Below are 10698 nucleotides of genomic sequence, written 5' to 3'. Positions count from 1 at the left end.
CAGCATCATATCCCAGTTGTATTGTCTCAGATGGTCTGGCTGTTTAATACTATTTTTGGAAGATGAGACCTAGTGTAAAGAGCACTTATCTCCCTCCAGGAAGTTCAGTATTTTTAAAAGGTGGCTTCTTTAGGTTTCTAACCATTTGGGCTTTGTAAGAGTGATAATCTTTTATTGTATTCATTGTGCACTATGACATGCTTGTAAAATGACTACTTTGATTCTGGAGACTAGCATGATCAGGATTTCAATGCAACACAATCTGGGACCTTTTCCTTTCTCTTTGCTTTGGAACAAGGGTTTCCTTCCTTGTTCTCATTGACTTTGGGAAAGTGAGAGGATGAACAAAGTGGGAGAAATGATTCTAAATAATTTCTAAACATTCAGTATAAATTTTCCATTTTTACTAAAGATTACTTTAAACTTCCGGAAATATAAACTTTTCTGCAAAATAATTTTAAGAGGTGACTCAAGGGATTCTTCTGAATAATAGAACATCTTTAACCAATTAGAGGACATGTATATTTTTTGTTTTTAATGTGCTATGTTGTTGGCTTTGGGTTATATCCTGCAACTAAATTGTTGAGCTGTTGTTACCTTTACATAAATGTTCATTGCTGAGACTGCTGTTATTTTCTCACTGGAAGTCATCCAGACAGTTTCCCCAAGTTCAGTGATTTTGTTCTGAAGGATTCAACCATCTGTATATAATTGTCTTCTGTCTTCACCTGAATCTTGTTCTAACTGACACATAAAACTATTTAAACCTATGATTGTCTATGGGTTTTTTAAATTTTAGATAATTTGGATTCCTCTTACTTAGCTGAGACACGTGGACAAATTATGATCTGCAATGTTTCTCTGCATATATTGGCAGAAATTTGTGCTATTATTCCCCTTAAATAATGCATTCTCTGTTTTCCCCTTTCCCCATCTTTTTAGTCATAAGATATTGGCTTGAACATTGTAAGATCTGTTTAAGCCAGTGTTTTTCAACCTTTTTTGTGCAAAGGCACACTTTTTTCATGAAAAAAATCACGAGGCACACCACCATTAGAAAATGTTAAAAATATTTAACTCTGTGCCTATATTGACTATAGGCAGGTGTTTTTCCCACGGCACACCTTACACTATGTCACGGCACACTAGTGTGCCGCGGCACAGTGGTTGAAAAACACTGGTTTAAGCAGCCACACATGTAGGAGATCAGAGAGGAAGAGAGAGGAGTGATGAGAAATTGCTTACCTGGCAAACATCAAGTGATCATCTGTTCAATTGCATAACTTTCTTGCCTTCTCTGAACAGTACCAACCTTTCTCAGAGGTGTTGAAGAAGGTAATTTCAAGATAGTGAATTGGGATAAATTCTACTTTTAGATATCTTTTTATTACGTACTATCTGATAACCCGGCATTGCTCAGGTATTTATCCTAATCCTATAGTAGAAAAGAAAAGCCCTGATTTTGGCGACAATTAAATTAGTTACAAATGTTTCCCTACGCCCCCAGAAGCGTCAAGAAAAGTGATACCACCTTGTTGTTTTGCTAGCTGATCCATGATCATTTGGTATGCTTTTTTCTGATCTTGATTTAGAAATGGCTTCTTGTCTGTGATATTTTCACTAAGCCGTTCGCATTAGTCCTCAAAAATAATAAGTCATGTTGAAAATGTAATTTTTAATGTTGGATTTTCCCCCTTACCAGAGGGAGCCCCCGTGTGGAGTATTGTGAAGCCTTTAACATGGCAACTCCACTGCGCTGTACAGTAGAAACCATTTTACGGCAGTCCGGTAGAAGCCATTTTAAGGCATAACAGGCTGTATCTTAACAGAACACACATCCCAAGAGACGTTAGGGGTGTCTTATCCCCACAGTATTTTCTTCCAGAGAGGAAGTCATCTGTGTACCAAGTTTGGTTGAAATTGCTTTCCAGGGATACATTGAAACATTTTAGATTTAAGATTAAAGTTTTGAATTTTTGAAATTGGATTAAAATCCCATGGCAAATCTTGAATACATTTTTTTTTAAAAATCTGTTGATTATTTCTTAAGTTGAAGTTGCTATCATGTGACCTGTTATGTTGAATAAGCAAAAAACATACAATTTAACTGATTAAATTTAATGAATTCATTTAGATCAAAGGAACTTTTGGGTAACTTTCTGTTGCATCCATCCAGCTAACAATCTCATGCCTACAAATCACATTTGTTTTGCTTCATGCAGCAGTCCCACGTAACTAGGCTCACAAAAGTAGCTACCAGAAGACAACATCAGTTAAATATTTAAATTAATCATAGATTTGTCTCTTGGGAATCTTATTCTGATTCTTTTAATTTACAACAAAACATTTTCCCCTTGTTTTGTGAACTAATTTGGACAAATAATTGCATGTAAAGTGATGGCGTTTGTATATATTAGTTTGTGAATGATTTATTTTGATTTATATTTGGCTGGAGCTAAAGCAATAAAAGAGAGTGTGATGTCTCAGCATTAAAGACACTGAGCTTGTCAGCAGGAAAGCTGACACCCCAGGTTTAAGACCCTGGGTGCCACTAAACGGCATGAACTTCAGTTACTTGCCCCATGAAAGCATGCAAATGCAAGTAGATAAATAGGTACCACTTGGTGGGAAGATAACAGCATTCCATGCACCTCTGTGCATAGTCATGCTGGCCATATGACTACAGAAATGTCTTCGGACAACACTGGCTCCCTTGACTAAGATGAGCACCGCCCCTAGAGTTGGACATGACTGGACAGGGAAACCTTTAAAGAAATAAATTTCAGTCAAAATCAGTAGCTGAGATCTGCATAACCTATTTGAAGACTGGAACATTCAGGTGGCTTGGTGAGGTGGAGTTTGGTCATTTGTCAGATCAGAAACATTGCAACATGAGAGTGAAAACTTATTTAATGTAGCTGCAGCTGCTCAAGTCTTCCAAGAGTTGTCTCAGAAGAAAGAAAAAAACAATTCTCTGCTGGGATCGCATCTTGAAAGTCACAAACCTGCACAAAAATAGATTTCATCTGAACTTTTAAGAGTGGCCCAATTGCGGTGCAACCCAAGCTGTCTCAAAATGCATAAGGCTAAAATATTTGGGCTCATTTTTTAAGGTGGGGAATGTAAGGGATGAATTAGATACCTTAATCCTTATAGAGATTTGAATCTGATTACTCATTTGAATACCAAGCCCCATAAACTAGATTGGGTTTTTTGTTATCTTTTTATATTGTTTGTAAATAAAGACCTTGCCTCTTAAAACCTCCCATCCCCAAAGCTCATAAAACTCAACTTTCCACTACCTCCTGTTTTTTTTTTAAGCTGTTGTGTTTTGCTTTTATAGACAGAGGGAGCTGTAATGCTGAGAAACATTTCAATATCTCTCATAAATGAGAGGAATGAATGATAGCAGCTCCTGGCCTACTTTAAGTTTGGAAGCTCACAGTATCAAATTTGGCTAGTATTTAAATGGAGGACCATCCAAAATACCCCAGAAGATAGCAACAGCAAAACACTTCCATAGCTAAACAAAGTTCATGAATGTGCCAACCAACCAAGAACTCATTATAATTATCTATAATGAATATTCTGAATGCCCTTTTATTCTACTGAGAGACCGCCTGCTGCCAATTACCTCCCACAGACCCATTAGATCTCACAGGGTTGGCCTCCGGGTGCCATCTACCAGCCAATGCCACCTGGCTATTACCAGGGGGAGGGCCTTCCCTGTGGCAGCTCCGGCCCTCTGGAATGAACTCCCCGCAGGGATTCGGACCCTCACCTCTCTCCAGGCCTTCCGAAAAGCTGTCAAAACCTGGCTTTGCCGGCAGGCCTGGGGGTGATGAGTTCCCTCCCCTCTCGACATGTATGGTTGTGCGATTGTTGTCGACTTTTATTATTTGTATTTTGTCTTTTATGTTCCCCCTTTTTTTCCCCTTTGAATTGTTCGCCACCCTGAGTCCTCCTGGAGAAGGGCGGCATACAAATAATAAAATACCAATACCAATACTGTTCTGTCTCAGACCTTTCTATGCTTGAAACTGCCTAATGGCTGAATTCATTTATTATACCTTTTCTATCTTTGCTTTTTAATTTGGAACACAAGTATATATTTAGTCAAGGTATTTAGTGCAATACATTTTTCTGCTTCGTGACTAAACTTCCAAATTGGAACATGTTAAAACAATTCACTGGTTCCAGTAATGCATCTCATTCTAAACAGATTCTCTCATATACTCAACCTTGCTGCTTTCCAGTTCCCAGAAACCCCATCTAACATGTCCCCCATGGGAATTTTGAGTATCACAGCAATAAACATACTAAGTGAATATCATGTTGAGGAAGGTGGCATCTAAAGTTCCAGAGAGAATAATCGGGACTGGCCAGAAGGAGATTTGGGCATCTGTTTTTGGAACATTTTAAGCTTGAGCTCAACAGTCTGGAACGATTTTTGTTTTCCAGGCTGGTTGGTGTTTGTTGGTTGCCATCAGCAGCTGCATACAAATGAGGCTATTGGGTGGAGGCCTCTCCTCTCTTGCTTGTTCTGGAGGCCTTTCCAGAACATTATGAGGCTTTCCGGTTGGGCTGGTACTTCTTTGCTCCCCTGATCAGTGACCATCTATCTTTTTACTGGAAGTCTGCTAGGATCTGTCAGGTTGGGCCTCTTCATGAAAATCTAGCAGAATGCTGGCCAATAGGCTTCCTGAACCCTTGGCACGAGACCAAGATTTGTCTTGACCTGAACATCAAACTCAGTTCAGTGGGATTGGCAATGTCTCCGTGGAAAATTGTACATCTGTAGTATCGTTTTGCAAGTCTGTGTATGGAAATGAAATATATTGCTGATAAACAGCATTAGTCCTGAGGGAAGGAATACTTCTAGAGAGATCAGTTTGGGAATACTGTTGTTATTGTGTTTCTGGCAAATAAAAAAGAGCTGTTTAAAATGCAGAATGTCAAAACATGATAGAAGGATGACAGCTTATATGGAAAGTAGCTTCTTTAAAGAACAGTCAAGAGAAAAAAAATGCAAGTTAGCCTATCATCCCGACTTGGTGTTATCTAATGCAGTTTTAAACTGGCTTACTCTGAAGGAAACCGGGGCAAGTTGAGACTTTTCCACACTTGAGTGGCATGCATAAATCAGCTAGAAATTAAACTGGCCCTCAGATATTGGCCTCTTCCTCCATGGCAGTTGGGGAGGTGAAGGGCACACATCTTAAAGTAGCTGAGGTTGAGAAATTCTGATCTAGGGCATCCTGCAGTTGGAGCACTTCACTTACAACAATTTGCAGAACAGTCAATCCAACCAACCAACCAACCAACCAGATTTATGCCAAGAAACCTTGCTTTGCCTGAACAGCCATGTTAAACATGAACCTTTGTTCTGCTTTGGTACAATTTTTAAAGAGCATAAAGTAGCCCCTCCCTTTGATCTATTTTCTTTCCTTTTTCCTTTCATATCCTTTCAGATTGATACAAGATGCTGAAGAAAACTGCCAGTAACTAATTACAAGTTGACACAAGCTAACTACAAACAATTGCTTACTCACACAAGTAAAGAAATTAGAAACAGATAACAAAGCTATTCCATGTATGTAGACTTCTGGAGGATCCAGATTATCTAGAGCCTTATCTGAGTTTGGATTCAGGCTTTGCTATCCAATTGAAACTGTATTGATTGCTGTTTGATAACTTCAGGTGAGATTAGGAAAGGGCAGGGTGTCGTCATGGCGTCGTCACATGACTTCCACCTTCATTAAAGTGGGCATGGACGTGGCCAGTGCGTGATGCATCCGGCCCATGGGCTGTAAGTTTATCCCCTCCTGAGATAGGGGGAATGTGACCTTTTTGATCTTGCTTATTTTTATCATTGGCATTTGATCTTATTGATCATGGTATCCTATTGGACCAGTTGCAAGTGTTGGGAATGTGGGTCTTGTTTTGTTTCAATTGGCGAAGGGTGGAAAAAGGCCAAATGGTGGTTATTCACTTATGGGGTGCTGCGGAGTTTGGATCCCCCTCTCTTACATGAGCTTCCGGGTTTGGCTTAATGTTGCTCAGCATGGGATGAGTTATCAATATGTAGATGACATAAATCAATTGCCTCTGGCTGAATAGGTGATATGGTGGAAGAGGTAGAGATGCTGACCTCTATCTCCTCCATCTTATATTAAAGTCAGGATGGGGAGGAGCAGAGTAAAACTGAATAGTAGGTACCAAAGCCCTCTGATTATAGTGATACAACATATTTGGTTCTGGATGAAGTTGTGTTCCTCCATGCAAAGCTGCCTCACAATTTGAGGGTTCTTTCTCGATTCATGGTTCCTGCTCAAGCACTCTGTGACTAGAGAAGCTTTACATCTGGTGCACCAATTGTGACTCTTTCTGGATCAGGAAACACTATGTGTGTTCACTTAGCACTTTGCCATTATAATTAGGATATTACAATTTGTTCTATGCAGGGCTGTCCTTGAAGACCAAGCGCAAACAAATTGGTTCAGCATGTATCCAAGGGATTCTATCATGAAACCACACTTGCCTGTCTTGGAGTAAATAACTTTAAGTCTATTTACTCATGTCTCCTTTGGATCCTTATGAATTAACTAACTGTCTTCCTTCCTTCCTTCCTTGTCTCCTACAGTGGCTGAGTCAGTGTGTGGACTCATGCCGTAGGTTATCATCTTCAGATCTGCCTTGCCCTTTGCATTTGGATGAGTGAAAGCAACATGGTGACTCAATCATGGGTCCCTTTGTATTGCCTAGTGATACAGTTGGTCTATAGGTGTAGGAAAGAACTGAATGGAAACAGACCTGGGAGATGAGGTAGGTCCAGAGGAACTAAGAGAGTAGCAATCCAAGTTTGCAAGAGCTTGGCTCACCGTTTCAGTTGCTACCATCCCAATGGTGGCTTCCCAGTCACAAAGTAAGTTCACTCTAACATCGATATTCAATATTGTATCATACAGCTCCAACCTTTCCAATGAATCTGTGCAGGCATCTTAGTTGCACAGACTATGCATTTCACCTGCTACAGCCTTATCCTTTTGCTTCAATTAGTATTTACACTGAAAGGCTCCTTGTGGTCTGGGAGTGTAGCAGAAGTGATTTTTTTTAGAAAATTACTTAGTCGTCAGAATCAGGCCTGTCAGCAGCCCCAACAGCTGCAGAACTGTTGACCTTGGCTAGGGATAATGGCGGTAATGAAAACTCCCAAAGTCTTGGTCCCGGCCTCTCTTTTCATGCAATGGCTTCTCTTCCTACTGAGTCAGCAGCAGCCAAGGAATCCTTGGCTGACTGTGAGGTAACACAAGGCTGAGGGATCATACAATCCATTCCTCATAAGTTATTTCAAATGTCTTCTACTGCCACTTAATTAATGCGACGTAAATCCTGTCCTTAACACCTGTATATCAAAACAACAATGGTTGGGTAGTACTGGAATATTCTGTACAGAAGTCAGGAAATGGCTTTCATTCAAAACTTGGTGAAGTTCAAAATTGATTTCTTTAATGTATTTAATAGTCAACGAGTGGAGAACCTAGTTGTTCGTGATCTTCTTATAGATCTTGTGCAGTAATGCCAATATGGATCTAATTGTGGGCAAAGTTTGGAGTGAGTGGGTACAGGTTCTGTTAATGTTCTGATTTATTTTAGGAATACCTTGGCATGTTTGGAATAACTTTTAAGAATCCAATGGGATGCATACATACAACGGAGTCTGGAGGCACTCTACACTACTGCAAATCACAAAATTAGCTGATGTCTCTTTACCGCAAGTGGATGGCCTTTTGATAGTTAGGAGTCATCTCAACATTTGAGGGCTGGGTGGAATTTTATTTGCTTACTGAGGCTATTAGAAAAGTTGGTACAGGCTTCATGTTTTCCCCATAAAAATGAGAATAAATGATGTCATTAATCAAAGGGATTAGAAAATTCCTTTCTCTTGCCTGTCTTCTTATGTAGAGGACAACTAGCTTAGCCCCATGTCCATAAACTTGGCTCAGGCTAAATCTGGTATAAAGGCAAGGGAAGTAATCCGGCAAGCTCAGCCTATGAGCATTTAGTGTCTGAAGTAGAAACACAAGCAAACACTTCCAGTTTATAATGAGGGAGCCTCCTCCCCTCCTGCTGTTTTACACAAGAGAAGTTCCGTGTCATTGAGCCTCAGATGGGAGGCCTTTGGTTAGGGGCAATATGCTGACTCTGTAAACTGCTTAGAGAGGGCTATAAAGCACTGTGAAGCGGTATATACTGTATTTTTGGAGTATAAGACGCATGTTCCGCCCCTAAAAAAGCGTGGAAATGTTGGCGCGTCTTATAGACCGAATACATTTTTGGCCTCCCGAAGCCCCCCCCCCCCCCGGATCCCATTTTTGTGAAAAATGGGAGAAAAACAGGCCATCTTTCGCACAAATGGGGCATTTTTGCCTTCCCCCCGCCCCCCAGAAGCACTCTGCAGGCTTCAGCAGGGCTGGGGGAAGGGGAAAATGCCCCAGTTTGGTGAAGAATGGGCCATTTTTCACCAAAATGGGAGCATTTTCCCCTTCCCCCAGCCCTACTGAAGCCTGCAGAGTGCTCCTGGGGGCAGGGGAGACAAAAACCTTTTTTCTTACTTACCTCTTCAAAATCTTGGTGCGTCTTATACACCGGTGCATCTTATTGTCCGAAAAATATGGTAAGTGCTATTGCTATTTAAGTTTAATGTAGTTTGGGTTGAAATGTTTGAATAGTATTTAGAACTTTTGCTTTTGTCTTCTATTTCTATCTGTTCTCTTAAAGAAAATAAGTAATAATTTATTTGTTTATTTAACCCCACCCATCCATTTTGCAACATGAGTCCTGATACTAGTGAGTCATTCGGGTGCTCTAAGGGATGGGCTTCATTCCCAGTCACTGGATAACTCTTTTTCATGCCAGAGCCTCACTTAATGGAAAACTCACAAACCCAACCAAAATGATCACTGAAACCTCTCCCTTTCCTGCTCCAATCCTGGAGGAGGAGAGCTTGGTGATAATTAGAATTGGTGTCCTGGTTAAGGTGCTGGCCTAAAAACCAGAAGACTGCAAGCTGTAGTCCTACCAAACTTGGTACACAGATGATTTACTCTGGAAACAAATATCGTGTGAGTAAGACACCCCTAACACCGCTTGGGCCGTGTGTTGTGTTAAGATACAGCCTGTTGTGCCTTCAAATGACTTCTACTGCAGTAGAGTTGCCATGGTAATGGCTTCACAGTACTCCACAAGAGGTTCCCACTGATAAGGGGGGAAATCCAACATTGGAAATTATGCTTGGTCTGAATATTTTCAACAAGGCTTTGATTATTCTAAATGCCTGTAATCAGGTAGCAGTGTGCTCCACTGGTATTATTCCTACGTATATCTCTCCCCCAGCAATAGCCATGCCACACTCAGCCTTCTGCTGAATTAGTGCTTTTGGATGATCCCCAGAATGATACCATTAAGTACAGTAGTCAGTGAAGCAGGGAGCCTTGTCCGCAACCCACACTTGAGGCAGTTGCTTCAAGTGGTAGTGGATGATTGTTTTTTTGGTCTGGATTTTGGGATAGTTTGGTTATTGTATTTACCTTTGGCCTATTTTAAGCTCCAAGATAGGGCTCTCCAAACTTGACGACTTTAAGACTTGTGGACTTCAACTCTCAGAATTCCTCAGCCAACCATGCTGCCAGAGTAATTCTGGGAGTTGAAGTCTACAAGTCATAAAGTTGCCAAGTTTGGAGACCTCTGCTCTAAGGGACAGTTCCCAACTGTTTTTACATCAAAGGGAGGGAAATTGTGCTGTCAGTTTTCAGCAAGCATAGAGTACATCTGGCCTTAAAAAGGCTCAGAAGTCACATATTACTTTAAGTCCCAAATTTCATTTCTCTCCAGCATAGCTTTCACAAATGAAGATATATATTTGAAGCAAATTTTACCCACCATCTTAGTAAACCAGGTTAGGACAAGAAAACTATCATTGCAGCAGTCAGAAGTATAGCAATAGTAATATTAATAGCACTTAGACTTTCAAAGTGCTTTACAGCTTTCTCTAAGTGGTTTACGGAGTCAGCATATTGCCCCCAACAATCTGGCTCCTCATTTTACCGACCTCAGAAGGAGGGAAGGCTGAGTTAACCTTGAGCTGTTCAGAATCGAACTGCTGGCAGTTTGCAGAATTTGCCTGCAATACTGCATTCTAACTACTACACCACCATGGTTCAGTGAAAAGAAAAGTGGGGTTTGAACTGAAAATAGTATCAGAAGGATTGCTTATGTTATGTGCCATGTATTCCACGAGCAAAGTAGCTACATTACAAGAATAATACTCTGATAAATCCACCCTCCAATTTTCAGACGTCTAAATCCTGGGATTAGACACCAAATGCTGTTCTCCTCTTCTATAATCTGTTTACTGAATCACAAGATCCACAGAGCACCAATTACATTAAAATTAAATTGATTCACTGAGAGCCAAAAAGGAACCACGTAGTTGCTTGAAGCCTTTCCATAAAAGATTTCGAGGTTTGTTAAATGTTCAGGTGTAGCTGGTATTTGGGAAGCTGGTCGAATGCCCATTCTGGCACATAACCTTTCCTGTGGGGCCAAGAAGCAACAAGAGAACAAAATATTCCTCAAAACTGGAGCATGGGCCAAGCCTGGATTATTGGCATACATACTTTGGGGCCTCTTTAAGAA

Source organism: Thamnophis elegans, chromosome 4, assembly GCF_009769535.1.
Source record: "Thamnophis elegans isolate rThaEle1 chromosome 4, rThaEle1.pri, whole genome shotgun sequence".
NCBI lineage: Eukaryota > Metazoa > Chordata > Lepidosauria > Squamata > Colubridae > Thamnophis > Thamnophis elegans.
This window is presented reverse-complemented; position numbering follows the sequence as displayed.